Source organism: Salminus brasiliensis, chromosome 3 (genome assembly GCF_030463535.1).
Source record: "Salminus brasiliensis chromosome 3, fSalBra1.hap2, whole genome shotgun sequence".
Classification (NCBI taxonomy): domain Eukaryota; kingdom Metazoa; phylum Chordata; class Actinopteri; order Characiformes; family Bryconidae; genus Salminus; species Salminus brasiliensis.
Genome location: NC_132880.1, coordinates 49,385,978 through 49,412,998, shown reverse-complemented (window position 1 = coordinate 49,412,998; position 27,021 = coordinate 49,385,978). Strand labels below are relative to the sequence as shown.

The following is a 27,021-nucleotide window of genomic DNA, read 5'->3' as shown; positions in this document are numbered from 1 at the left end:
AGTGGAAAAGAAATACAGGCTTTGCCTACAGGCTGACTCCTTGCAGCAGCGTGTCAATTACGTCTTTGACCTTTTGTTTCTTCTTAGCCCCATTGCATGTACAGAGTGTGGATGGATAGGCGGTTTAGGGCTTGAAAGAGTCTTTCTGCAGGTCGCAGTGCAGCTGTTGTCCCTGGTGGTCTAGTGGCTAGGATTCGGCGCTCTCACCGCCGCGGCCCGGGTTCGATTCCCGGTCAGGGAAGTCCTCTGTTTCTTTTTGACAAAGTGGATGAGTCGGATTCTGTTGTGATTTACCAAGCTTAGGGATTTAGCCAAATGACAAAGAAAATAAGATGTCCTTCGAGCCGGATTTGAACCAGCGACCTAAGGATGGCCATTTTAATACCTACAGTCCTCCGCTCTACCAACTGAGCTATCGAAGGCAACCGAACACACCCCTTGAAATGCAAGTCAAATGGGAACACGGAAATGCTGTATTGCTTTGTGCCATCAATCCACTTGATTAGCCTTGAGAAACTTGCTTTAAATCAAAATCCTGGAGAGTGCAGCTGATCCATTGGACTACACAACTTGCAACTCAGGTATCAATTGCAGCAGAGTGCCTTGAGGACTTGATTTCTTTCAAAGCTGCACTTCATCTGATCTCCAAACAGAGGGCCCCGTACTCTGCTCAAGATGTTGAGTGCAAAAGAAATACAGGCTTTGCCTTGAGAATCTTGCTTTAAATCAAAATCCTGGAGAGTGCAGCTGATCCATTGGACTTCACAACTTGCAACTCAGGTATCAATGGCAGCAGAGTGCCTTGAGGACTTGATTTGTTTCAAAGCTGCACTTCATCTGATCTCTAAACAGAGGGCCCTTACTCTGCTCATGATGTTGAGTGGAAAAGAAATACAGGCTTTGCCTACAGGCTGACTCCTTGCAGCAGCGTGTCAATTACGTCTTTGACCTTTTGTTTCTTCTTAGCCCCATTGCATGTACAGAGTGTGGATGGACAGGCGGTTTAGGGCTTGAAAGAGTCTTTCTGCAGGTCGCAGTGCAGCTGTTGTCCCTGGTGGTCTAGTGGCTAGGATTCGGCGCTCTCACCGCCGCGGCCCGGGTTCGATTCCCGGTCAGGGAAGTCCTCTGTTTCTTTTTGAAAAAGTGGATGAGTCGGATTCTGTTGTGATTTGCCAAGCTTAGGGATTTAGCCAAATGACAAAGAAAATAAGATGTCCTTTGAGCATGATTTGAACCAGCGACCTAAGGATGGCCATTTTAATACCTACAGTCCTCTGCTCTACCAACTGAGCTATCGAAGGCAACTGAACACTCTCCTTGAAATGCAAGTCAAATGGGAACATGGAAATGCTGTATTGCTTTGTGCCATCAATCCACTTGATTAGCCTTGAGAAACTTGCTTTGAATCAAAATCCTGGAGAGTGCAGCTGATCCATTGGACTACACAACTTGCAACTCAGGTATCAATTGCAGCAGAGTGCCTTGAGGACTTGATTTCTTTCAAAGCTGCACTTCATCTGATCTCCAAACAGAGGGCCCCGTACTCTTCTCAAGATGTTGAGTGCAAAAGAAATACAGGCTTTGCCTTGAGAATCTTGCTTTAAATCAAAATCCTGGAGAGTGCAGCTGATCCATTGGACTTCACAACTTGCAACTCAGGTATCAATGGCAGCAGAGTGCCTTGAGGACTTGATTTGTTTCAAAGCTGCACTTCATCTGATCTCTAAACAGAGGGCCCTTACTCTGCTCAAGATGTTGAGTGGAAAAGAAATACAGGCTTTGCCTACAGGCTGACTCCTTGCAGCAGCGTGTCAATTACGTCTAAGACCTTTTGTTTCTTCTTAGCCCCATTGCATGTACAGAGTGTGGATGGATAGGCGGTTTAGGGCTTGAAAGAGTCTTTCTGCAGGTCGCAGTGTAGCTGTTGTCCCTGGTGGTCTAGTGGCTAGGATTCGGCGCTCTCACCTCCGCGGCCCGGGTTTGATTCCCGGTCAGGGAAGTCCTCTGTTTCTTTTTGACAAAGTGGATGAGTCGGATTCTGTTGTGATTTGCCAAGCTTAGGGATTTAGCCAAATGACAAAGAAAATAAGATGTCCTTCGAGCCGGATTTGAACCAGCGACCTAAGGATGGCCATTTTAATACCTACAGTCCTCCGCTCTACCAACTGAGCTATCGAAGGCAACTGAACACACTCCTTGAAATGCAAGTCAAATGGGAACATGGAAATGCTGTATTGCTTTGTGCCATCAATCCACTTGATTAGCCTTGAGAAACTTGCTTTAAATCAAAATCCTGGAGAGTGCAGCTGATCCATTGGACTACACAACTTGCAACTCAGGTATCAATTGCAGCAGAGTGCCTTGAGGACTTGATTTCTTTCAAAGCTGCACTTCATCTGATCTCCAAACAGAGGGCCCCGTACTCTGCTCAAGATGTTGAGTGCAAAAGAAATACAGGCTTTGCCTTGAGAATCTTGCTTTAAATCAAAATCCTGGAGAGTGCAGCTGATCCATTGGACTTCACAACTTGCAACTCAGGTATCAATGGCAGCAGAGTGCCTTGAGGACTTGATTTGTTTCAAAGCTGCACTTCATCTGATCTCTAAACAGAGGGCCCTTACTCTGCTCAAGATGTTGAGTGCAAAAGAAATACAGGCTTTGCCTACAGGCTGACTCCTTGCAGCAGCGTGTCAATTACGTCTAAGACCTTTTGTTTCTTCTTAGCCCCATTGCATGTACAGAGTGTGGATGGATAGGCGGTTTAGGGCTTGAAAGAGTCTTTCTGCAAGTCGCAGTGCAGCTGTTGTCCCTGGTGGTCTTGTGGCTAGGATTCGGTGCTCTCACCGCCTCGGCGTGGGTTCGATTCCCGGTCAGGGAAGTCCTCTGTTTCTTTTTGACAAAGTGGATGAGTCGGATTCTGTTGTGATTTGCCAAGCTTAGGGATTTAGCCTAATGACAAAGAAAATAAGATGTCCTTCGAACCGGATTTGAACCAGCGACCTAAGGATGGCCATTTTAATACCTACAGTCCTCCGCTCTACCAACTGAGCTATCGAAGGCAACCGAACACACCCCTTGAAATGCAAGTCAAATGGGAACATGGAAATGCTGTATTGCTTTGTGCCATCAATCCACTTGATTAGCCTTGAGAAACTTGCTTTATATCAAAATCCTGGAGAGTGCAGCTGATCCATTGGACTACACAACTTGCAACTCAGGTATCAATTGCAGCAGAGTGCCTTGAGGACTTGATTTCTTTCAAAGCTGCACTTCATCTGATCTCCAAACAGAGGGCCCCATACTCTGCTCAAGATGTTGAGTGCAAAAGAAATACAGGCTTTGCCTTGAGAATCTTGCTTTAAATCAAAATCCTGGAGAGTGCAGCTGATCCATTGGACTACACAACTTGCAACTCAGGTATCAATTGCAGCAGAGTGCCTTGAGGACTTGATTTCTTTCAAAGCTGCACTTCATCTGATCTCCAAACAGAGGGCCCCGTACTCTGCTCAAGATGTTGAGTGCAAAAGAAATACAGGCTTTGCCTTGAGAATCTTGCTTTAAATCAAAATCCTGGAGAGTGCAGCTGATCCATTGGACTTCACAACTTGCAACTCAGGTATCAATGGCAGCAGAGTGCCTTGAGGACTTGATTTGTTTCAAAGCTGCACTTCATCTGATCTCTAAACAGAGGGCCCTAAACAGAGAAACTTGCTTTATATCAAAATCCTGGAGAGTGCAGCTGATCCATTGGACTACACAACTTGCAACTCAGGTATCAATTGCAGCAGAGTGCCTTGAGGACTTGATTTCTTTCAAAGCTGCACTTCATCTGATCTCCAAACAGAGGGCCCCGTACTCTGCTCAAGATGTTGAGTGCAAAAGAAATACAGGCTTTGCCTTGAGAATCTTGCTTTAAATCAAAATCCTGGAGAGTGCAGCTGATCCATTGGACTTCACAACTTGCAACTCAGGTATCAATGGCAGCAGAGTGCCTTGAGGACTTGATTTGTTTCAAAGCTGCACTTCATCTGATCTCTAAACAGAGGGCCCTTACTCTGCTCAAGATGTTGAGTGAAAAAGAAATACAGGCTTTGCCTACAGGCTGACTCCTTGCAGCAGCGTGTCAATTAAGTCTAAGACCTTTTGTTTCTTCTTAGCCCCATTGCATGTACAGAGTGTGGATGGATAGGCGGTTTAGGGCTTGAAAGAGTCTTTCTGCAGGTCGCAGTGCAGCTGTTGTCCCTGGTGGTCTAGTGGCTAGGATTCGGCGCTCTCACCGCCGCGGCCCGGGTTAGATTCCCGGTTAGGGAAGTCCTCTGTTTCTTTTTGACAAAGTGGATGAGTCGGATTCTGTTGTGATTTGCCAAGCTTAGGGATTTAGCCAAATGACAAAGAAAATAAGATGTCCTTCGAGCCGGATTTGAACCAGCGACCTAAGGATGGCCATTTTAATACCTACAGTCCTCCGCTCTACCAACTGAGCTATCGAAGGCAACTGAACACACCCTTTGAAATGCAAGTCAAATGGGAACATGGAAATGCTGTATTGCTTTGTGCCATCAATCCACTTGATTAGCCTTGAGAAACTTGCTTTAAATCAAAATCCTGGAGAGTGCAGCTGATCCATTGGACTACACAACTTGCAACTCAGGTATCAATTGCAGCAGAGTGCCTTGAGGACTTGATTTCTTTCAAAGCTGCACTTCATCTGATCTCCAAACAGAGGGCCCCGTACTCTGCTCAAGATGTTGAGTGCAAAAGAAATACAGGCTTTGCCTTGAGAATCTTGCTTTAAATCAAAATCCTGGAGAGTGCAGCTGATCCATTGGACTTCACAACTTGCAACTCAGGTATCAATGGCAGCAGAGTGCCTTGAGGACTTGATTTGTTTCAAAGCTGCACTTCATCTGATCTCTAAACAGAGGGCCCTTACTCTGCTCAAGATGTTGAGTGGAAAAGAAATACAGGCTTTGCCTACAGGCTGACTCCTTGCAGCAGCGTGTCAATTACGTCTTAGACCTTTTGTTTCTTCTTAGCCCCATTGCATGTACAGAGTGTGGATGGATAGGCGGTTTAGGGCTTGAAAGAGTCTTTCTGCAGGTAGCAGTGCAGCTGTTGTCCCTGGTGGTCTAGTGGCTAGGATTCGGCGCTCTCACCGCAGCGGCCAGGGTTCGATTCCCGGTCAGGGAAGTCGTCTGTTTCTTTTTGACAAAGTGGATGAGTCGGATTCTGTTGTGGTTTGCCAAGCTTAGGGATTTAGCCAAATGACAAAGAAAATAAGATGTCCGTCGAACATGATTTGAACCAGCGACCTAAGGATGGCCATTTTAATACCTACAGTCCTCCGCTCTACCAACTGAGCTATCGAAGGCAACTGAACACTCTCCTTGAAATGCAAGTCAAATGGGAACATGGAAATGCTGTATTGCTTTGTGCCATCAATCCACTTGATTAGCCTTGAGAAACTTGCTTTAAATCAAAATCCTGGAGAGTGCAGCTGATCCATTGGACTACACAACTTGCAACTCAGGTATCAATTGCAGCAGAGTGCCTTGAGGACTTGATTTCTTTCAAAGCTGCACTTCATCTGATCTCCAAACAGAGGGCCCCGTACTCTGCTCAAGATGTTGAGTGCAAAAGAAATACAGGCTTTGCCTTGAGAATCTTGCTTTAAATCAAAATCCTGGAGAGTGCAGCTGATCCATTGGACTTCACAACTTGCAACTCAGGTATCAATGGCAGCAGAGTGCTTTGAGGACTTGATTTGTTTCAAAGCTGCACTTCATCTGATCTCTAAACAGAGGGCCCTTACTCTGCTCATGATGTTGAGTGGAAAAGAAATACAGGCTTTGCCTACAGGCTGACTCCTTGCAGCAGCGTGTCAATTACGTCTTTGACCTTTTGTTTCTTCTTAGCCCCATTGCATGTACAGAGTGTGGATGGATAGGCGGTTTAGGGCTTGAAAGAGTCTTTCTGCAGGTCGCAGTGCAGCTGTTGTCCCTGGTGGTCTAGTGGCTAGGATTCGGCGCTCTCACCGCCGCGGCCCGGGTTCGATTCCCGTTCAGGGAAGTCCTCTGTTTCATTTTGACAAAGTGGATGAGTCGGATTCTGTTGTGATTTTCCAAGCTTAGGGATTTAGCCAAATGACAAAGAAAATAAGATGTCCTTCGAGCCGGATTTGAACCAGCGACCTAAGGACGGCCATTTTAATACCTACAGTCCTCCGCTCTAACAACTGAGCTATCAAAGGCAACTGAACACACCCCTTGAAATGCAAGTCAAATGGGAACATGGAAATGCTGTATTGCTTTGTGCCATCAATCCACTTGATTAGCCTTGAGAAACTTGCTTTAAATCAAAATCCTGGAGAGTGCAGCTGATCCATTGGACTACACAACTTGCAACTCAGGTATCAATTGCAGCAGAGTGCCTTGAGGACTTGATTTCTTTCAAAGCTGCACTTCATCTGATCTCCAAACAGAGGGCCCCGTACTCTGCTCAAGATGTTGAGTGCAAAAGAAATAGAGGCTTTGCCTTGAGAATCTTGCTTTAAATCAAAATCCTGGAGAGTGCAGCTGATCCATTGGACTTCACAACTTGCAACTCAGGTATCAATGGCAGCAGAGTGCCTTGAGGACTTGATTTGTTTCAAAGCTGCACTTCATCTGATCTCTAAACAGAGGGCCCTTACTCTGCTCATGATGTTGAGTGGAAAAGAAATACAGGCTTTGCCTACAGGCTGACTCCTTGCAGCAGCGTGTCAATTACGTCTTTGACCTTTTGTTTCTTCTTAGCCCCATTGCATGTACAGAGTGTGGATGGATAGGCGGTTTAGGGCTTGAAAGAGTCTTTCTGCAGGTCGCAGTGCAGCTGTTGTCCCTGGTGGTCTAGTGGCTAGGATTCGGCGCTCTCACCGCCGCGGCCCGGGTTCGATTCCCGGTCAGGGAAGTCCTCTGTTTCATTTTGACAAAGTGGATGAGTCGGATTCTGTTGTGATTTTCCAAGCTTAGGGATTTAGCCAAATGACAAAGAAAATAAGATGTCCTTCGAGCCGGATTTGAACCAGCGACCTAAGGATGACCATTTTAATACCTACAGTCCTCCGCGCTACCAACTGAGCTATCGAAGGCAACTGAACACTCTCCTTGAAATGCAAGTCAAATGGGAACATGGAAATGCTGTATTGCTTTGTGCCATCAATCCACTTGATTAGCCTTGAGAAACTTGCTTTGAATCAAAATCCTGGAGAGTGCAGCTGATCCATTGGACTACACAACTTGCAACTCAGGTATCAATTGCAGCAGAGTGCCTTGAGGACTTGATTTCTTTCAAAGCTGCACTTCATCTGATCTCCAAACAGAGGGCCCCGTACTCTGCTCAAGATGTTGAGTGCAAAAGAAATACAGGCTTTGCCTTGAGAATCTTGCTTTAAATCAAAATCCTGGAGAGTGCAGCTGATCCATTGGACTTCACAACTTGCAACTCAGGTATCAATGGCAGCAGAGTGCCTTGAGGACTTGATTTGTTTCAAAGCTGCACTTCATCTGATCTCTAAACAGAGGGCCCTAAACAGAGAAACTTGCTTTAAATCAAAATCCTGGAGAGTGCAGCTGATCCATTGGACTACACAACTTGCAACTCAGGTATCAATTGCAGCAGAGTGCCTTGAGGACTTGATTTCTTTCAAAGCTGCACTTCATCTGATCTCCAAACAGAGGGCCCCGTACTCTGCTCAAGATGTTGAGTGCAAAAGAAATAGAGGCTTTGCCTTGAGAATCTTGCTTTAAATCAAAATCCTGGAGAGTGCAGCTGATCCATTGGACTTCACAACTTGCAACTCAGGTATCAATGGCAGCAGAGTGCCTTAAGGACTTGATTTGTTTCAAAGCTGCACTTCATCTGATCTCTAAACAGAGGGCCCTTACTCTGCTCATGATGTTGAGTGGAAAAGAAATACAGGCTTTGCCTACAGGCTGACTCCTTGCAGCAGCGTGTCAATTACGTCTTTGACCTTTTGTTTCTTCTTAGCCCCATTGCATGTACAGAGTGTGGATGGATAGGCGGTTTAGGGCTTGAAAGAGTCTTTCTGCAGGTCGCAGTGCAGCTGTTGTCCCTGGTGGTCTAGTGGCTAGGATTCGGCGCTCTCACCGCCGCGGCCCGGGTTCGATTCCCGGTCAGGGAAGTCCTCTGTTTCTTTTTGACAAAGTGGATGAGTCGGATTCTGTTGTGATTTACCAAGCTTAGGGATTTAGCCAAATGACAAAGAAAACAAGATGTCCTTCAAGCCAGATTTGAACCAGCGACCTAAGGATGGCCATTTTAATACCTACAGTCCTCCGCTCTACCAACTGAGCTATCGAAGGCAACTGAACACACCCCTTGAAATGCAAGTCAAATGGGAACATGGAAATGCTGTATTGCTTTGTGCCATCAATCCACTTGATTAGCCTTGAGAATCTTGCTTTAAATCAAAATCCTGGAGAGTGCAGCTGATCCATTGGACTTCACAACTTGCAACTCAGGTATCAATGGCAGCAGAGTGCCTTGAGGACTTGATTTGTTTCAAAGCTGCACTTCATCTGATCTCTAAACAGAGGGCCCTTACTCTGCTCAAGATGTTGAGTGGAAAAGAAATACAGGCTTTGCCTACAGGCTGACTCCTTGCAGCAGCGTGTCAATTAAGTCTAAGACCTTTTGTTTCTTCTTAGCCCCATTGCATGTACAGAGTGTGGATGGATAGGCGGTTTAGGGCTTGAAAGAGTCTTTCTGCAGGTCGCAGTGCAGCTGTTGTCCCTGGTGGTCTAGTGGCTAGGATTCGGCGCTCTCACCGCCGCGGCCCGGGTTCGATTCCCGGTCAGGGAAGTCCTCTGTTTCTTTTTGACAAAGTGGATGAGTCGGAGTCTGTTGTGATTTGCCAAGCTTAGGGATTTAGCCAAATGACAAAGAAAATAAGATGTCCTTCGAGCCGGATTTGAACCAGCGACCTAAGGATGGCCATTTTAATACCTACAGTCCTCCGCTCTACCAACTGAGCTATCGAAGGCAACTGAACACACCCCTTGAAATGCAAGTCAAATGGGAACATGGAAATGCTGTATTGCTTTGTGCCATCAATCCACTTGATTAGCCTTGAGAAACTTGCTTTAAATCAAAATCCTGGAGAGTGCAGCTGATCCATTGGACTACACAACTTGCAACTCAGGTATCAATTGCAGCAGAGTGCCTTGAGGACTTGATTTCTTTCAAAGCTGCACTTCATCTGATCTCCAAACAGAGGGCCCCATACTCTGCTCAAGATGTTGAGTGCAAAAGAAATACAGGCTTTGCCTTGAGAATCTTGCTTTAAATCAAAATCCTGGAGAGTGCAGCTGATCCATTGGACTTCACAACTTGCAACTCAGGTATCAATGGCAGCAGAGTGCCTTGAGGACTTGATTTGTTTCAAAGCTGCACTTCATCTGAACTCTAAACAGAGGGCCCTTACTCTGCTCAAGATGTTGAGTGGAAAAGAAATACAGGCTTTGCCTACAGGCTGACTCCTTGCAGCAGCGTGTCAATTACGTCTTAGACCTTTTGTTTCTTCTTAGCCCCATTGCATGTACAGAGTGTGGATGGATAGGCGGTTTAGGGCTTGAAAGAGTCTTTCTGCAGATAGCAGTGCAGCTGTTGTCCCTGGTGGTCTAGTGGCTAGGATTCGGCGCTCTCACCGCAGCGGCCAGCGTTCGATTCCCGGTCAGGGAAGTCGTCTGTTTCTTTTTGACAAAGTGGATGAGTCGGATTCTGTTGTGATTTGCCAAGCTTAGGGATTTAGCCAAATGACAAAGAAAATAAGATGTCCTTCGAGCATGATTTGAACCAGCGACCTAAGGATGGCCATTTTAATACCTACAGTCCTCCGCTCTACCAACTGAGCTATCGAAGGCAACTGAACACTCTCCTTGAAATGCAAGTCAAATGGGAACATGGAAATGCTGTATTGCTTTGTGCCATCAATCCACTTGATTGGCCTTGAGAAACTTGCTTTAAATCAAAATCCTGGAGAGTGCAGCTGATCCATTGGACTACACAACTTGCAACTCAGGTATCAATTGCAGCAGAGTGCCTTGAGGACTTGATTTCTTTCAAAGCTGCACTTCATCTGATCTCCAAACAGAGGGCCCCGTACTCTGCTCAAGATGTTGAGTGCAAAAGAAATAGAGGCTTTGCCTTGAGAATCTTGCTTTAAATCAAAATCCTGGAGAGTGCAGCTGATCCATTGGACTTCACAACTTGCAACTCAGGTATCAATGGCAGCAGAGTGCCTTGAGGACTTGATTTGTTTCAAAGCTGCACTTCATCTGATCTCTAAACAGAGGGCCCTTACTCTGCTCATGATGTTGAGTGGAAAAGAAATACAGGCTTTGCCTACAGGCTGACTCCTTGCAGCAGCGTGTCAATTACGTCTTTGACCTTTTGTTTCTTCTTAGCCCATTGCATGTACAGAGTGTGGATGGATAGGCGGTTTAGCGCTTGAAAGAGTCTTTCTGCAGGTCGCAGTGCAGCTGTTGTCCCTGGTGGTCTAGTGGCTAGGATTCGGCGCTCTCACCGCCGCGGCCCGGGTTCGATTCCCGGTCAGGGAAGTCCTCTGTTTCATTTTGACAAAGTGGATGAGTCGGATTCTGTTGTGATTTTCCAAGCTTAGGGATTTAGCCAAATGACAAAGAAAATAAGATGTCCTTCGAGCCGGATTTGAACCAGCGACCTAAGGATGGCCATTTTAATACCTACAGTCCTCCGCTCTACCAACTGAGCTATCGAAGGCAACTGAACACACCCCTTGAAATGCAAGTCAAATGGGAACATGGAAATGCTGTATTGCTTTGTGCCATCAATCCACTTGATTAGCCTTGAGAAACTTGCTTTAAATCAAAATCCTGGAGAGTGCAGCTGATCCATTGGACTACACAACTTGCAACTCAGGTATCAATTGCAGCAGAGTGCCTTGAGGACTTGATTTCTTTCAAAGCTGCACTTCATCTGATCTCCAAACAGAGGGCCCCGTACTCTGCTCAAGATGTTGAGTGCAAAAGAAATACAGGCTTTGCCTTGAGAATCTTGCTTTAAATCAAAATCCTGGAGAGTGCAGCTGATCCATTGGACTTCACAACTTGCAACTCAGGTATCAATGGCAGCAGAGTGCCTTGAGGACTTGATTTGTTTCAAAGCTGCACTTCATCTGATCTCTAAACAGAGGGCCCTTACTCTGCTCAAGATGTTGAGTGGAAAAGAAATACAGGCTTTGCCTACAGGCTGACTCCTTGCAGCAGCGTGTCAATTACGTCTTAGACCTTTTGTTTCTTCTTAGCCCCATTGCATGTACAGAGTGTGGATGGATAGGCGGTTTAGGGCTTGAAAGAGTCTTTCTGCAGATAGCAGTGCAGCTGTTGTCCCTGGTGGTCTAGTGGCTAGGATTCGGCGCTCTCACCGCAGCGGCCAGCGTTCGATTCCTGGTCAGGGAAGTCGTCTGTTTCTTTTTGACAAAGTGGATGAGTCGGATTCTGTTGTGATTTGCCAAGCTTAGGGATTTAGCCAAATGACAAAGAAAATAAGATGTCCTTCGAGCATGATTTGAACCAGCGACCTAAGGATGGCCATTTTAATACCTACAGTCCTCCGCTCTACCAACTGAGCTATCGAAGGCAACTGAACACTCTCCTTGAAATGCAAGTCAAATGGGAACATGGAAATGCTGTATTGCTTTGTGCCATCAATCCACTTGATTGGCCTTGAGAAACTTGCTTTAAATCAAAATCCTGGAGAGTGCAGCTGATCCATTGGACTACACAACTTGCAACTCAGGTATCAATTGCAGCAGAGTGCCTTGAGGACTTGATTTCTTTCAAAGCTGCACTTCATCTGATCTCCAAACAGAGGGCCCCGTACTCTGCTCAAGATGTTGAGTGCAAAAGAAATAGAGGCTTTGCCTTGAGAATCTTGCTTTAAATCAAAATCCTGGAGAGTGCAGCTGATCCATTGGACTTCACAACTTGCAACTCAGGTATCAATGGCAGCAGAGTGCCTTGAGGACTTGATTTGTTTCAAAGCTGCACTTCATCTGATCTCTAAACAGAGGGCCCTTACTCTGCTCATGATGTTGAGTGGAAAAGAAATACAGGCTTTGCCTACAGGCTGACTCCTTGCAGCAGCGTGTCAATTACGTCTTAGACCTTTTGTTTCTTCTTAGCCCATTGCATGTACAGAGTGTGGATGGATAGGCGGTTTAGCGCTTGAAAGAGTCTTTCTGCAGGTCGCAGTGCAGCTGTTGTCCCTGGTGGTCTAGTGGCTAGGATTCGGCGCTCTCACCGCCGCGGCCCGGGTTCGATTCCCGGTCAGGGAAGTCCTCTGTTTCATTTTGACAAAGTGGATGAGTCGGATTCTGTTGTGATTTGCCAAGCTTAGGGATTTAGCCAAATGACAAAGAAAATAAGATGTCCTTCGAGCCGGATTTGAACCAGCGACCTAAGGATGGCCATTTTAATACCTACAGTCCTCCGCTCTACCAACTGAGCTATCGAAGGCAACTGAACACACCCCTTGAAATGCAAGTCAAATGGGAACATGGAAATGCTGTATTGCTTTGTGCCATCAATCCACTTGATTAGCCTTGAGAAACTTGCTTTAAATCAAAATCCTGGAGAGTGCAGCTGATCCATTGGACTACACAACTTGCAACTCAGGTATCAATTGCAGCAGAGTGCCTTGAGGACTTGATTTCTTTCAAAGCTGCACTTCATCTGATCTCCAAACAGAGGGCCCCGTACTCTGCTCAAGATGTTGAGTGCAAAAGAAATACAGGCTTTGCCTTGAGAATCTTGCTTTAAATCAAAATCCTGGAGAGTGCAGCTGATCCATTGGACTTCACAACTTGCAACTCAGGTATCAATGGCAGCAGAGTGCCTTGAGGACTTGATTTGTTTCAAAGCTGCACTTCATCTGATCTCTAAACAGAGGGCCCTTACTCTGCTCATGATGTTGAGTGGAAAAGAAATACAGGCTTTGCCTACAGGCTGACTCCTTGCAGCAGCGTGTCAATTACGTCTTTGACCTTTTGTTTCTTCTTAGCCCCATTGCATGTACAGAGTGTGGATGGATAGGCGGTTTAGGGCTTGAAAGAGTCTTTCTGCAGGTCGCAGTGCAGCTGTTGTCCCTGGTGGTCTAGTGGCTAGGATTCGGCGCTCTCACCGCTGCGGCCCGGGTTCGATTCCCGGTCAGGGAAGTCCTCTGTTTCTTTTTGACAAAGTGGATGAGTCGGATTCTGTTGTGATTTACCAAGCTTAGGGATTTAGCCAAATGACAAAGAAAACAAGATGTCCTTCAAGCCAGATTTGAACCAGCGACCTAAGGATGGCCATTTTAATACCTACAGTCCTCCGCTCTACCAACTGAGCTATCGAAGGCAACTGAACACACCCCTTGAAATGCAAGTCAAATGGGAACATGGAAATGCTGTATTGCTTTGTGCCATCAATCCACTTGATTAGCCTTGAGAATCTTGCTTTAAATCAAAATCCTGGAGAGTGCAGCTGATCCATTGGACTTCACAACTTGCAACTCAGGTATCAATGGCAGCAGAGTGCCTTGAGGACTTGATTTGTTTCAAAGCTGCACTTCATCTGATCTCTAAACAGAGGGCCCTTACTCTGCTCATGATGTTGAGTGAAAAAGAAATACAGGCTTTGCCTACAGGCTGACTCCTTGCAGCAGCGTGTCAATTACGTCTTTGACCTTTTGTTTCTTCTTAGCCCCATTGCATGTACAGAGTGTGGATGGATAGGCGGTTTAGGGCTTGAAAGAGTCTTTCTGCAGGTCGCAGTGCAGCTGTTGTCCCTGGTGGTCTAGTGGCTAGGATTCGGCGCTCTCACCGCCGCGGCCCGGGTTCGATTCCCGGTCAGGGAAGTCCTCTGTTTCTTTTTGACAAAGTGGATGAGTCGGATTCTGTTGTGATTTGCCAAGCTTAGGGATTTAGCCAAATGACAAAGAAAATAAGATGTCCTTCGAGCCGGATTTGAACCAGCGACCTAAGGATGGCCATTTTAATACCTACAGTCCTCCGCTCTACCAACTGAGCTATCGAAGGCAACTAAACACTCTCCTTGAAATGCAAGTCAAATGGGAACATGGAAATGCTGTATTGCTTTGTGCCATCAATCCACTTGATTAGCCTTGAGAAACTTGCTTTAAATCAAAATCCTGGAGAGTGCAGCTGATCCATTGGACTACACAACTTGCAACTCAGGTATCAATTGCAGCAGAGTGCCTTGAGGACTTGATTTCTTTCAAAGCTGCACTTCATCTGATCTCCAAACAGAGGGCCCCGTACTCTGCTCAAGATGTTGAGTGCAAAAGAAATACAGGCTTTGCCTTGAGAATCTTGCTTTAAATCAAAATCCTGGAGAGTGCAGCTGATCCATTGGACTTCACAACTTGCAACTCAGGTATCAATGGCAGCAGAGTGCCTTGAGGACTTGATTTGTTTCAAAGCTGCACTTCATCTGATCTCTAAACAGAGGGCCCTTACTCTGCTCAAGATGTTGAGTGGAAAAGAAATACAGGCTTTGCCTACAGGCTGACTCCTTGCAGCAGCGTGTCAATTACGTCTAAGACCTTTTGTTTCTTCTTAGCCCCATTGCATGTACAGAGTGTGGATGGATAGGCGGTTTAGGGCTTGAAAGAGTCTTTCTGCAAGTCGCAGCGCAGCTGTTGTCCCTGGTGGTCTAGTGGCTAGGATTCGGCGCTCTCACCGCCACGGCCCGGGTTCGATTCCCGGTCAGGGAAGTCCTCTGTTTCTTTTTGACAAAGTGGATGAGTCGGATTCTGTTGTGATTTGCCAAGCTTAGGGATTTAGCCTAATGACAAAGAAAATAAGATGTCCTTCGAGCCGGATTTGAACCAGCGACCTAAGGATGGCCATTTTAATACCTACAGTCCTCCGCTCTACCAACTGAGCTATCGAAGGCAACTGAACACTCTCCTTGAAATGCAAGTCAAATGGGAACATGGAAATGCTGTATTGCTTTGTGCCATCAATCCACTTGATTAGCCTTGAGAAACTTGCTTTAAATCAAAATCCTGGAGAGTGCAGCTGATCCATTGGACTACACAACTTGCAACTCAGGTATCAATTGCAGCAGAGTGCCTTGAGGACTTGATTTCTTTCAAAGCTGCACTTCATCTGATCTCCAAACAGAGGGCCCCGTACTCTGCTCAAGATGTTGAGTGCAAAAGAAATAGAGGCTTTGCCTTGAGAATCTTGCTTTAAATCAAAATCCTGGAGAGTGCAGCTGATCCATTGGACTTCACAACTTGCAACTCAGGTATCAATGGCAGCAGAGTGCCTTGAGGACTTGATTTGTTTCAAAGCTGCACTTCATCTGATCTCTAAACAGAGGGCCCTTACTCTGCTCATGATGTTGAGTGGAAAAGAAATACAGGCTTTGCCTACAGGCTGACTCCTTGCAGCAGCGTGTCAATTACGTCTTTGACCTTTTGTTTCTTCTTAGCCCCATTGCATGTACAGAGTGTGGATGGATAGGCGGTTTAGGGCTTGAAAGAGTCTTTCTGCAGGTCGCAGTGCAGCTGTTGTCCCTGGTGGTCTAGTGGCTAGGATTCGGCGCTCTCACCGCCGCGGCCCGTGTTCGATTCCTGGTCAGGGAAGTCCTCTGTTTCTTTTTGACAAAGTGGATGAGTCGGATTCTGTTGTGATTTGCCAAGCTTAGGGATTTAGCCTAATGACAAAGAATATAAGATGTCCTTTGAGCATGATTTGAACCAGCGACCTAAGGATGGCCATTTTAATACCTACAGTCCTCCGCTCTACCAACTGAGCTATCGAAGGCAACTGAACACTCTCCTTGAAATGCAAGTCAAATGGGAACATGGAAATGCTGTATTGCTTTGTGCCATCAATCCACTTGATTAGCCTTGAGAAACTTGCTTTGAATCAAAATCCTGGAGAGTGCAGCTGATCCATTGGACTACACAACTTGCAACTCAGGTATCAATTGCAGCAGAGTGCCTTGAGGACTTGATTTCTTTCAAAGCTGCACTTCATCTGATCTCCAAACAGAGGGCCCCGTACTCTGCTCAAGATGTTGAGTGCAAAAGAAATACAGGCTTTGCCTTGAGAATCTTGCTTTAAATCAAAATCCTGGAGAGTGCAGCTGATCCATTGGACTTCACAACTTGCAACTCAGGTATCAATGGCAGCAGAGTGCCTTGAGGACTTGATTTGTTTCAAAGCTGCACTTCATCTGATCTCTAAACAGAGGGCCCTAAACAGAGAAACTTGCTTTATATCAAAATCCTGGAGAGTGCAGCTGATCCATTGGACTACACAACTTGCAACTCAGGTATCAATTGCAGCAGAGTGCCTTGAGGACTTGATTTCTTTCAAAGCTGCACTTCATCTGATCTCCAAACAGAGGGCCCCGTACTCTGCTCAAGATGTTGAGTGCAAAAGAAATACAGGCTTTGCCTTGAGAATCTTGCTTTAAATCAAAATCCTGGAGAGTGCAGCTGATCCATTGGACTTCACAACTTGCAACTCAGGTATCAATGGCAGCAGAGTGCCTTGAGGACTTGATTTGTTTCAAAGCTGCACTTCATCTGATCTCTAAACAGAGGGCCCTTACTCTGCTCATGATGTTGAGTGGAAAAGAAATACAGGCTTTGCCTACAGGCTGACTCCTTGCAGCAGCGTGTCAATTACGTCTTTGACCTTTTGTTTCTTCTTAGCCCCATTGCATGTACAGAGTGTGGATGGATAGGCGGTTTAGGGCTTGAAAGAGTCTTTCTGCAGGTCGCAGTGCAGCTGTTGTCCCTGGTGGTCTAGTGGCTAGGATTCGGCGCTCTCACCGCCGCGGCCCGGGTTCGATTCCCGGTCAGGGAAGTCCTCTGTTTCTTTTTGACAAAGTGGATGAGTCGGATTCTGTTGTGATTTGCCAAGCTTAGGGATTTAGCCAAATGACAAAGAAAATAAGATGTCCTTCGAGCCGGATTTGAACCAGCGACCTAAGGATGGCCATTTTAATACCTACAGTCCTCCGCTCTACCAACTGAGCTATCGAAGGCAACTGAACACTCTCCTTGAAATGCAAGTCAAATGGGAACATGGAAATGCTGTATTGCTTTGTGCCATCAATCCACTTGATTAGCCTTGAGAAACTTGCTTTAAATCAAAATCCTGGAGAGTGCAGCTGATCCATTGGACTACACAACTTGCAACTCAGGTATCAATTGCAGCAGAGTGCCTTGAGGACTTGATTTCTTTCAAAGCTGCACTTCATCTGATCTCCAAACAGAGGGCCCCGTACTCTGCTCAAGATGTTGAGTGCAAAAGAAATACAGGCTTTGCCTTGAGAATCTTGCTTTAAATCAAAATCCTGGAGAGTGCAGCTGATCCATTGGACTTCACAACTTGCAACTCAGGTATCAATGGCAGCAGAGTGCCTTGAGGACTTGATTTGTTTCAAAGCTGCACTTCATCTGATCTCTAAACAGAGGGCCCTTACTCTGCTCAAGATGTTGAGTGGAAAAGAAATACAGGCTTTGCCTACAGGCTGACTCCTTGCAGCAGCGTGTCAATTACGTCTAAGACCTTTTGTTTCTTCTTAGCCCCATTGCATGTACAGAGTGTGGATGGATAGGCGGTTTAGGGCTTGAAAGAGTCTTTCTGCAAGTCGCAGCGCAGCTGTTGTCCCTGGTGGTCTAGTGGCTAGGATTCGGCGCTCTCACCGCCACGGCCCGGGTTCGATTCCCGGTCAGGGAAGTCCTCTGTTTCTTTTTGACAAAGTGGATGAGTCGGATTCTGTTGTGATTTGCCAAGCTTAGGGATTTAGCCTAATGACAAAGAAAATAAGATGTCCTTCGAGCCGGATTTGAACCAGCGACCTAAGGATGGCCATTTTAATACCTACAGTCCTCCGCTCTACCAACTGAGCTATCGAAGGCAACTGAACACTCTCCTTGAAATGCAAGTCAAATGGGAACATGGAAATGCTGTATTGCTTTGTGCCATCAATCCACTTGATTAGCCTTGAGAAACTTGCTTTAAATCAAAATCCTGGAGAGTGCAGCTGATCCATTGGACTACACAACTTGCAACTCAGGTATCAATTGCAGCAGAGTGCCTTGAGGACTTGATTTCTTTCAAAGCTGCACTTCATCTGATCTCCAAACAGAGGGCCCCGTACTCTGCTCAAGATGTTGAGTGCAAAAGAAATAGAGGCTTTGCCTTGAGAATCTTGCTTTAAATCAAAATCCTGGAGAGTGCAGCTGATCCATTGGACTTCACAACTTGCAACTCAGGTATCAATGGCAGCAGAGTGCCTTGAGGACTTGATTTGTTTCAAAGCTGCACTTCATCTGATCTCTAAACAGAGGGCCCTTACTCTGCTCATGATGTTGAGTGGAAAAGAAATACAGGCTTTGCCTACAGGCTGACTCCTTGCAGCAGCGTGTCAATTACGTCTTTGACCTTTTGTTTCTTCTTAGCCCCATTGCATGTACAGAGTGTGGATGGATAGGCGGTTTAGGGCTTGAAAGAGTCTTTCTGCAGGTCGCAGTGCAGCTGTTGTCCCTGGTGGTCTAGTGGCTAGGATTTGGCGCTCTCACCGCCGCGGCCCGGGTTCGATTCCTGGTCAGGGAAGTCCTCTGTTTCTTTTTGACAAAGTGGATGAGTCGGATTCTGTTGTGATTTGCCAAGCTTAGGGATTTAGCCTAATGACAAAGAATATAAGATGTCCTTTGAGCATGATTTGAACCAGCGACCTAAGGATGGCCATTTTAATACCTACAGTCCTCCGCTCTACCAACTGAGCTATCGAAGGCAACTGAACACTCTCCTTGAAATGCAAGTCAAATGGGAACATGGAAATGCTGTATTGCTTTGTGCCATCAATCCACTTGATTAGCCTTGAGAAACTTGCTTTGAATCAAAATCCTGGAGAGTGCAGCTGATCCATTGGACTACACAACTTGCAACTCAGGTATCAATTGCAGCAGAGTGCCTTGAGGACTTGATTTCTTTCAAAGCTGCACTTCATCTGATCTCCAAACAGAGGGCCCCGTACTCTGCTCAAGATGTTGAGTGCAAAAGAAATACAGGCTTTGCCTTGAGAATCTTGCTTTAAATCAAAATCCTGGAGAGTGCAGCTGATCCATTGGACTTCACAACTTGCAACTCAGGTATCAATGGCAGCAGAGTGCCTTGAGGACTTGATTTGTTTCAAAGCTGCACTTCATCTGATCTCTAAACAGAGGGCCCTAAACAGAGAAACTTGCTTTATATCAAAATCCTGGAGAGTGCAGCTGATCCATTGGACTACACAACTTGCAACTCAGGTATCAATTGCAGCAGAGTGCCTTGAGGACTTGATTTCTTTCAAAGCTGCACTTCATCTGATCTCCAAACAGAGGGCCCCGTACTCTGCTCAAGATGTTGAGTGCAAAAGAAATACAGGCTTTGCCTTGAGAATCTTGCTTTAAATCAAAATCCTGGAGAGTGCAGCTGATCCATTGGACTTCACAACTTGCAACTCAGGTATCAATGGCAGCAGAGTGCCTTGAGGACTTGATTTGTTTCAAAGCTGCACTTCATCTGATCTCTAAACAGAGGGCCCTTACTCTGCTCAAGATGTTGAGTGGAAAAGAAATACAGGCTTTGCCTACAGGCTGACTCCTTGCAGCAGCGTGTCAATTACGTCTTAGACCTTTTGTTTCTTCTTAGCCCCATTGCATGTACAGAGTGTGGATGGATAGGCGGTTTAGGGCTTGAAAGAGTCTTTCTGCAGGTAGCAGTGCAGCTGTTGTCCCTGGTGGTCTAGTGGCTAGGATTCGGCGCTCTCACCGCAGCGGCCAGGGTTCGATTCCCGGTCAGGGAAGTCGTCTGTTTCTTTTTGACAAAGTGGATGAGTCGGATTCTGTTGTGATTTGCCAAGCTTAGGGATTTAGCCAAATGACAAAGAAAATAAGATGTCCTTCGAGCATGATTTGAACCAGCGACCTAAGGATGGCCATTTTAATACCTACAGTCCTCCGCTCTACCAACTGAGCTATCGAAGGCAACCGAACACACCCCTTGAAATGCAAGTCAAATGGGAACATGGAAATGCTGTATTGCTTTGTGCCATCAATCCACTTGATTAGCCTTGAGAAACTTGCTTTATATCAAAATCCTGGAGAGTCCAGCTGATCCATTGGACTTCACAACTTGCAACTCAGGTATCAATGGCAGCAGAGTGCCTTGAGGACTTGATTTCTTTCAAAGCTGCACTTCATCTGATCTCCAAACAGAGGGCCCTGTACTCTGCTCAAGATGTTGAGTGGAATAGAAATACAGGCTTTGCCTTGAGAATCTTGCTTTACGTCAAAATCCTGGAGAGTCCAGCTGATCCATTGGACTTCGCAGCTTGCAACTCAGGTATCAATGGCAGCAGAGTGCCTTGAGGACTTGATTTGTTTCAAAGCTGCACTTCATCTGATCTCCAAACAGAGGGCCCTGTACTCTGCTCAAGATGTTGAGTGCAAAAGAAATACAGGCTTTGCCTTGAGAATCTTGCTTTAAATCAAAATCCTGGAGAGTGCAGCTGATCCATTGGACTTCAGAACTTGCAACTCAGGTATCAATGGCAGCAGAGTGCCTTGAGGACTTGATTTGTTTCAAAGCTGCACTTCATCTGATCTCCAAACAGAGGGCCCCGTACTCTGCTCAGGATGCTGACTGGAAAAGAAATACAGGCTTTGCCTTGAGAATCTTGCTTTAATGCTGTATTGCTTTGTGCCATCAATCCACTTGATTAGCCTTGAGAAACTTGCTTTAAATCAAAATCCTGGAGAGTGCAGCTGATCCATTGGACTACACAACTTGCAACTCAGGTATCAATTGCAGCAGAGTGCCTTGAGGACTTGATTTCTTTCAAAGCTGCACTTCATCTGATCTCCAAACAGAGGGCCCCGTACTCTGCTCAAGATGTTGAGTGCAAAAGAAATAGAGGCTTTGCCTTGAGAATCTTGCTTTAAATCAAAATCCTGGAGAGTGCAGCTGATCCATTGGACTTCACAACTTGCAACTCAGGTATCAATGGCAGCAGAGTGCCTTGAGGACTTGATTTGTTTCAAAGCTGCACTTCATCTGATCTCTAAACAGAGGGCCCTTACTCTGCTCATGATGTTGAGTGGAAAAGAAATACAGGCTTTGCCTACAGGCTGACTCCTTGCAGCAGCGTGTCAATTACGTCTAAGACCTTTTGTTTCTTCTTAGCCCCATTGCATGTACAGAGTGTGGATGGATAGGCGGTTTAGGGCTTGAAAGAGTCTTTCTGCAGGTCGCAGTGCAGCTGTTGTCCCTGGTGGTCTAGTGGCTAGGATTCGGCGCTCTCACCGCCGCGGCCGGGGTTCGATTCCCGGTCAGGGAAGTCCTCTGTTTCTTTTTGACAAAGTGGATGAGTCGGATTCTGTTGTGATTTGCCAAGCTTAGGGATTTAGCCAAATGACAAAGAAAATAAGATGTCCTTCGAGCCGGATTTGAACCAGCGACCTAAGGATGGCCATTTTAATACCTACAGTCCTCCGCTCTACCAACTGAGCTATCGAAGGCAACTGAACACACCCTTTGAAATGCAAGTCAAATGGGAACATGGAAATGCTGTATTGCTTTGTGCCATCAATCCACTTGATTAGCCTTGAGAAACTTGCTTTAAATCAAAATCCTGGAGAGTGCAGCTGATCCATTGGACTACACAACTTGCAACTCAGGTATCAATTGCAGCAGAGTGCCTTGAGGACTTGATTTCTTTCAAAGCTGCACTTCATCTGATCTCCAAACAGAGGGCCCCGTACTCTGCTCAAGATGTTGAGTGCAAAAGAAATACAGGCTTTGCCTTGAGAATCTTGCTTTAAATCAAAATCCTGGAGAGTGCAGCTGATCCATTGGACTTCACAACTTGCAACTCAGGTATCAATGGCAGCAGAGTGCCTTGAGGACTTGATTTGTTTCAAAGCTGCACTTCATCTGATCTCTAAACAGAGGGCCCTTACTCTGCTCAAGATGTTGAGTGGAAAAGAAATACAGGCTTTGCCTACAGGCTGACTCCTTGCAGCAGCGTGTCAATTACGTCTTAGACCTTTTGTTTCTTCTTAGCCCCATTGCATGTACAGAGTGTGGATGGATAGGCGGTTTAGGGCTTGAAAGAGTCTTTCTGCAGGTAGCAGTGCAGCTGTTGTCCCTGGTGGTCTAGTGGCTAGGATTCGGTGCTCTCACCGCAGCGGCCAGGGTTCGATTCCCGGTCAGGGAAGTCGTCTGTTTCTTTTTGACAAAGTGGATGAGTCGGATTCTGTTGTGATTTGCCAAGCTTAGGGATTTAGCCAAATGACAAAGAAAATAAGATGTCCTTCGAGCATGATTTGAACCAGCGACCTAAGGATGGCCATTTTAATACCTACAGTCCTCCGCTCTACCAACTGAGCTATCGAAGGCAACCGAACACACCCCTTGAAATGCAAGTCAAATGGGAACATGGAAATGCTGTATTGCTTTGTGCCATCAATCCACTTGATTAGCCTTGAGAAACTTGCTTTATATCAAAATCCTGGAGAGTGCAGCTGATCCATTGGACTACACAACTTGCAACTCAGGTATCAATTGCAGCAGAGTGCCTTGAGGACTTGATTTCTTTCAAAGCTGCACTTCATCTGATCTCCAAACAGAGGGCCCCGTACTCTGCTCAAGATGTTGAGTGCAAAAGAAATACAGGCTTTGCCTTGAGAATCTTGCTTTAAGTCAAAATCCTGGAGAGTGCAGCTGATCCATTGGACTTCACAACTTGCAACTCAGGTATCAATGGCAGCAGAGTGCCTTGAGGACAGCATTTGTTTCAAAGCTGCACTTCATCTGATCTCTAAACAGAGGGCCCTTACTCTGCTCAAGATGTTGAGTGGAAAAGAAATACAGGCTTTGCCTACAGGCTGACTCCTTGCAGCAGCGTGTCAATTACGTCTAAGACCTTTTGTTTCTTCTTAGCCCCATTGCATGTACAGAGTGTGGATGGATAGGCGGTTTAGGGCTTGAAAGAGTCTTTCTGCAGGTCGCAGTGCAGCTGTTGTCCCTGGTGGTCTAGTGGCTAGGATTCGGCGCTCTCACCGCCGCGGCCCGGGTTTGATTCCCGGTCAGGGAAGTCCTCTGTTTCTTTTTGACAAAGTGGATGAGTCGGATTCTGTTGTGATTTGCCAAGCTTAGGGATTTAGCCAAATGACAAAGAAAATAAGATGTCCTTCGAGCCGGATTTGAACCAGCGACCTAAGGATGGCCGTTTTAATACCTACAGTCCTCCGCTCTACCAACTGAGCTATCGAAGGCAACTGAACACACCCCTTGAAATGCAAGTCAAATGGGAACATGGAAATGCTGTATTGCTTTGTGCCATCAATCCACTTGATTAGCCTTGAGAAACTTGCTTTAAATCAAAATCCTGGAGAGTGCAGCTGATCCATTGGACTACACAACTTGCAACTCAGGTATCAATTGCAGCAGAGTGCCTTGAGGACTTGATTTCTTTGAAAGCTGCACTTCATCTGATCTCCAAACAGAGGGCCCCGTACTCTGCTCAAGATGTTGAGTGCAAAAGAAATACAGGCTTTGCCTTGAGAATCTTGCTTTAAATCAAAATCCTGGAGAGTGCAGCTGATCCATTGGACTTCACAACTTGCAACTCAGGTATCAATGGCAGCAGAGTGCCTTGAGGACTTGATTTGTTTCAAAGCTGCACTTCATCTGATCTCTAAACAGAGGGCCCTTACTCTGCTCAAGATGTTGAGTGGAAAAGAAATACAGGCTTTGCCTACAGGCTGACTCCTTGCAGCAGCGTGTCAATTACGTCTTAGACCTTTTGTTTCTTCTTAGCCCCATTGCATGTACAGAGTGTGGATGGATAGGCGGTTTAGGGCTTGAAAGAGTCTTTCTGCAGGTAGCAGTGCAGCTGTTGTCCCTGGTGGTCTAGTGGCTAGGATTCGGCGCTCTCACTGCAGCGGCCAGGGTTCGATTGCCGGTCAGGGAAGTCGTCTGTTTCTTTTTGACAAAGTGGATGAGTCGGATTCTGTTGTGATTTGCCAAGCTTAGGGATTTAGCCAAATGACAAAGAAAATAAGATGTCCTTCGAGCATGATTTGAACCAGCGACCTAAGGATGGCCATTTTAATACCTACAGTCCTCCGCTCTACCAACTGAGCTATCGAAGGCAACTGAACACTCTCCTTGAAATGCAAGTCAAATGGGAACATGGAAATGCTGTATTGCTTTGTGCCATCAATCCACTTGATTAGCCTTGAGAAACTTGCTTTAAATCAAAATACTGGAGAGTGCAGCTGATCCATTGGACTACACAACTTGCAACTCAGGTATCAATTGCAGCAGAGTGCCTTGAGGACTTGATTTCTTTCAAAGCTGCACTTCATCTGATCTCCAAACAGAGGGCCCCGTACTCTGCTCAAGATGTTGAGTGCAAAAGAAATAGAGGCTTTGCCTTGAGAATCTTGCTTTAAATCAAAATCCTGGAGAGTGCAGCTGATCCATTGGACTTCACAACTTGCAACTCAGGTATCAATGGCAGCAGAGTGCCTTGAGGACTTGATTTGTTTCAAAGCTGCACTTCATCTGATCTCTAAACAGAGGGCCCTTACTCTGCTCATGATGTTGAGTGGAAAAGAAATACAGGCTTTGCCTACAGGCTGACTCCTTGCAGCAGCGTGTCAATTACGTCTTTGACCTTTTTTTTCTTCTTAGCCCCATTGCATGTACAGAGTGTGGATGGATAGGCGGTTTAGGGCTTGAAAGAGTCTTTCTGCAGGTCGCAGTGCAGCTGTTGTCCCTGGTGGTCTAGTGGCTAGGGTTCAGCGCTCTCACCGCCGCGGCCCGGGTTCGATTCCCGGTCAGGGAAGTCCTCTGTTTCTTTTTGACAAAGTGGATGAGTCGGATTCTGTTGTGATTTACCAAGCTTAGGGATTTAGCCAAATGACAAAGAAAATAAGATGTCCTTCGAGCCGGATTTGAACCAGCGACCTAAGGATGGCCATTTTAATACCTACAGTCCTCCGCTCTACCAACTGAGCTATCGAAGGCAACCGAACACACCCCTTGAAATGCAAGTCAAATGGGAACATGGAAATGCTGTATTGCTTTGTGCCATCAATCCACTTGATTAGCCTTGAGAAACTTGCTTTAAATCAAAATCCTGGAGAGTGCAGCTGATCCATTGGACTACACAACTTGCAACTCAGGTATCAATTGCAGCAGAGTGCCTTGAGGACTTGATTTCTTTCAAAGCTGCACTTCATCTGATCTCCAAACAGAGGGCCCCGTACTCTTCTCAAGATGTTGAGTGCAAAACAAATACAGGCTTTGCCTTGAGAATCTTGCTTTAAATCAAAATCCTGGAGAGTGCAGCTGATCCATTGGACTTCACAACTTGCAACTCAGGTATCAATGGCAGCAGAGTGCCTTGAGGACTTGATTTGTTTCAAAGCTGCACTTCATCTGATCTCTAAACAGAGGGCCCTTACTCTGCTCATGATGTTGAGTGGAAAAGAAATACAGGCTTTGCCTACAGGCTGACTCCTTGCAGCAGCGTGTCAATTACGTCTTAGACCTTTTGTTTCTTCTTAGCCCCATTGCATGTACAGAGTGTGGATGGATAGGCGGTTTAGGGCTTGAAAGAGTCTTTCTGTAGGTCGCAGTGCAGCTGTTGTCCCTGGTGGTCTAGTGGCTAGGATTCGGCGCTCTCACCGCCGCGGCCCGGGTTCGATTCCCGGTCAGGGAAGTCCTCTGTTTCTTTTTGACAAAGTGGATGAGTCGGATTCTGTTGTGATTTACCAAGCTTAGGGATTTAGCCAAATGACAAAGAAAATAAGATGTCCTTCGAGCCGAATTTGAACCAGCAACCTAAGGATTGCCATTTTAATAGCTACAGTCCTCCGCTCTACCAACTGAGCTATCGAAGGCAACCGAACACACCCCTTGAAATGCAAGTCAAATGGGAACATGGAAATGCTGTATTGCTTTGTGCCATCAATCCACTTGATTAGCCTTGAGAAACTTGCTTTAAATCAAAATCCTGGAGAGTGCAGCTGATCCATTGGACTACACAACTTGCAACTCAGGTATCAATTGCAGCAGAGTGCCTTGAGGACTTGATTTCTTTCAAAGCTGCACTTCATCTGATCTCCAAACAGAGGGCCCCGTACTCTGCTCAAGATGTTGAGTGCAAAAGAAATACAGGCTTTGCCTTGAGAATCTTGCTTTAAATCAAAATCCTGGAGAGTGCAGCTGATCCATTGGACTTCACAACTTGCAACTCAGGTATCAATGGCAGCAGAGTGCCTTGAGGACTTGATTTGTTTCAAAGCTGCACTTCATCTGATCTCTAAACAGAGGGCCCTTACTCTGCTCAAGATGTTGAGTGGAAAAGAAATACAGGCTTTGCCTACAGGCTGACTCCTTGCAGCAGCGTGTCAATTACGTCTTAGACCTTTTGTTTCTTAGCCCCATTGCATGTACAGAGTGTGGATGGATAGGCGGTTTAGGGCTTGAAAGAGTCTTTCTGCAGGTCGCAGGGCAGCTGTTGTCCCTGGTGGTCTAGTGGCTAGGATTCGGCGCTCTCACCGCCGCGGCCCGGATTCGATTCCCGGTCAGGGAAGTCCTCTGTTTCTTTTTGACAAAGTGGATGAGTCGGATTCTGTTGTGATTTGCCAAGCTTAGGGATTTAGCCAAATGACAAAGAAAATAAGATGTCCTTTGAGCCGGATTTGAACCAGCGACCTAAGGATGGCCATTTTAATACCTACAGTCCTCTGCTCTACCAACTGAACTATCGAAGGCAACCGAACACACCCCTTGAAATGCAAGTCAAATGGGAACATGGAAATGCTGTATTGCTTTGTGCCATCAATCCACTTGATTAGCCTTGAGAAACTTGCTTTAAATCAAAATCCTGG

The 27,021-nt window shown here is 46.0% G+C and overlaps 24 non-coding genes across 24 annotated transcripts; 11 read left to right on the top strand and 13 right to left on the bottom strand.

The window, feature by feature from the left end:
• Positions 1-169: 169 nt before the first annotated feature.
• trnae-cuc (transfer RNA glutamic acid (anticodon CUC)) lies at positions 170-241 on the top strand. Its single transcript has one exon. It is a non-coding gene; the product is annotated as a tRNA-Glu (tRNA).
• Positions 242-335: 94 nt separating this feature from the next.
• trnay-gua (transfer RNA tyrosine (anticodon GUA)) lies at positions 336-422 on the bottom strand. The gene is given in 2 exon segments: positions 336-371; positions 386-422. It is a non-coding gene; the product is annotated as a tRNA-Tyr (tRNA).
• Positions 423-1,048: 626 nt separating this feature from the next.
• On the top strand, positions 1,049-1,120 carry trnae-cuc (transfer RNA glutamic acid (anticodon CUC)). Its single transcript has one exon. It is a non-coding gene; the product is annotated as a tRNA-Glu (tRNA).
• A 973-nt stretch (positions 1,121-2,093) lies between these two features.
• On the bottom strand, positions 2,094-2,180 carry trnay-gua (transfer RNA tyrosine (anticodon GUA)). The gene is given in 2 exon segments: positions 2,094-2,129; positions 2,144-2,180. It is a non-coding gene; the product is annotated as a tRNA-Tyr (tRNA).
• Positions 2,181-4,405: 2,225 nt separating this feature from the next.
• Positions 4,406-4,492, bottom strand: trnay-gua (transfer RNA tyrosine (anticodon GUA)). The gene is given in 2 exon segments: positions 4,406-4,441; positions 4,456-4,492. It is a non-coding gene; the product is annotated as a tRNA-Tyr (tRNA).
• A 2,384-nt stretch (positions 4,493-6,876) lies between these two features.
• Positions 6,877-6,948, top strand: trnae-cuc (transfer RNA glutamic acid (anticodon CUC)). The gene has a single exon. It is a non-coding gene; the product is annotated as a tRNA-Glu (tRNA).
• A 1,162-nt stretch (positions 6,949-8,110) lies between these two features.
• On the top strand, positions 8,111-8,182 carry trnae-cuc (transfer RNA glutamic acid (anticodon CUC)). Its single transcript has one exon. It is a non-coding gene; the product is annotated as a tRNA-Glu (tRNA).
• A 608-nt stretch (positions 8,183-8,790) lies between these two features.
• On the top strand, positions 8,791-8,862 carry trnae-cuc (transfer RNA glutamic acid (anticodon CUC)). The gene has a single exon. It is a non-coding gene; the product is annotated as a tRNA-Glu (tRNA).
• A 94-nt stretch (positions 8,863-8,956) lies between these two features.
• On the bottom strand, positions 8,957-9,043 carry trnay-gua (transfer RNA tyrosine (anticodon GUA)). Its single transcript is given in 2 exon segments — positions 8,957-8,992; positions 9,007-9,043. It is a non-coding gene; the product is annotated as a tRNA-Tyr (tRNA).
• A 1,504-nt stretch (positions 9,044-10,547) lies between these two features.
• On the top strand, positions 10,548-10,619 carry trnae-cuc (transfer RNA glutamic acid (anticodon CUC)). The gene has a single exon. It is a non-coding gene; the product is annotated as a tRNA-Glu (tRNA).
• A 94-nt stretch (positions 10,620-10,713) lies between these two features.
• trnay-gua (transfer RNA tyrosine (anticodon GUA)) lies at positions 10,714-10,800 on the bottom strand. The gene is given in 2 exon segments: positions 10,714-10,749; positions 10,764-10,800. It is a non-coding gene; the product is annotated as a tRNA-Tyr (tRNA).
• A 1,504-nt stretch (positions 10,801-12,304) lies between these two features.
• On the top strand, positions 12,305-12,376 carry trnae-cuc (transfer RNA glutamic acid (anticodon CUC)). The gene has a single exon. It is a non-coding gene; the product is annotated as a tRNA-Glu (tRNA).
• A 94-nt stretch (positions 12,377-12,470) lies between these two features.
• Positions 12,471-12,557, bottom strand: trnay-gua (transfer RNA tyrosine (anticodon GUA)). The gene is given in 2 exon segments: positions 12,471-12,506; positions 12,521-12,557. It is a non-coding gene; the product is annotated as a tRNA-Tyr (tRNA).
• A 626-nt stretch (positions 12,558-13,183) lies between these two features.
• On the top strand, positions 13,184-13,255 carry trnae-cuc (transfer RNA glutamic acid (anticodon CUC)). Its single transcript has one exon. It is a non-coding gene; the product is annotated as a tRNA-Glu (tRNA).
• Positions 13,256-13,863: 608 nt separating this feature from the next.
• On the top strand, positions 13,864-13,935 carry trnae-cuc (transfer RNA glutamic acid (anticodon CUC)). The gene has a single exon. It is a non-coding gene; the product is annotated as a tRNA-Glu (tRNA).
• A 94-nt stretch (positions 13,936-14,029) lies between these two features.
• trnay-gua (transfer RNA tyrosine (anticodon GUA)) lies at positions 14,030-14,116 on the bottom strand. The gene is given in 2 exon segments: positions 14,030-14,065; positions 14,080-14,116. It is a non-coding gene; the product is annotated as a tRNA-Tyr (tRNA).
• Positions 14,117-14,908: 792 nt separating this feature from the next.
• Positions 14,909-14,995, bottom strand: trnay-gua (transfer RNA tyrosine (anticodon GUA)). Its single transcript is given in 2 exon segments — positions 14,909-14,944; positions 14,959-14,995. It is a non-coding gene; the product is annotated as a tRNA-Tyr (tRNA).
• Positions 14,996-16,855: 1,860 nt separating this feature from the next.
• trnae-cuc (transfer RNA glutamic acid (anticodon CUC)) lies at positions 16,856-16,927 on the top strand. The gene has a single exon. It is a non-coding gene; the product is annotated as a tRNA-Glu (tRNA).
• Positions 16,928-17,021: 94 nt separating this feature from the next.
• On the bottom strand, positions 17,022-17,108 carry trnay-gua (transfer RNA tyrosine (anticodon GUA)). The gene is given in 2 exon segments: positions 17,022-17,057; positions 17,072-17,108. It is a non-coding gene; the product is annotated as a tRNA-Tyr (tRNA).
• Positions 17,109-17,900: 792 nt separating this feature from the next.
• On the bottom strand, positions 17,901-17,987 carry trnay-gua (transfer RNA tyrosine (anticodon GUA)). Its single transcript is given in 2 exon segments — positions 17,901-17,936; positions 17,951-17,987. It is a non-coding gene; the product is annotated as a tRNA-Tyr (tRNA).
• Positions 17,988-21,546: 3,559 nt separating this feature from the next.
• trnay-gua (transfer RNA tyrosine (anticodon GUA)) lies at positions 21,547-21,633 on the bottom strand. Its single transcript is given in 2 exon segments — positions 21,547-21,582; positions 21,597-21,633. It is a non-coding gene; the product is annotated as a tRNA-Tyr (tRNA).
• Positions 21,634-23,304: 1,671 nt separating this feature from the next.
• On the bottom strand, positions 23,305-23,391 carry trnay-gua (transfer RNA tyrosine (anticodon GUA)). The gene is given in 2 exon segments: positions 23,305-23,340; positions 23,355-23,391. It is a non-coding gene; the product is annotated as a tRNA-Tyr (tRNA).
• Positions 23,392-25,062: 1,671 nt separating this feature from the next.
• On the bottom strand, positions 25,063-25,149 carry trnay-gua (transfer RNA tyrosine (anticodon GUA)). Its single transcript is given in 2 exon segments — positions 25,063-25,098; positions 25,113-25,149. It is a non-coding gene; the product is annotated as a tRNA-Tyr (tRNA).
• A 626-nt stretch (positions 25,150-25,775) lies between these two features.
• On the top strand, positions 25,776-25,847 carry trnae-cuc (transfer RNA glutamic acid (anticodon CUC)). The gene has a single exon. It is a non-coding gene; the product is annotated as a tRNA-Glu (tRNA).
• Positions 25,848-27,021: the final 1,174 nt, after the last annotated feature.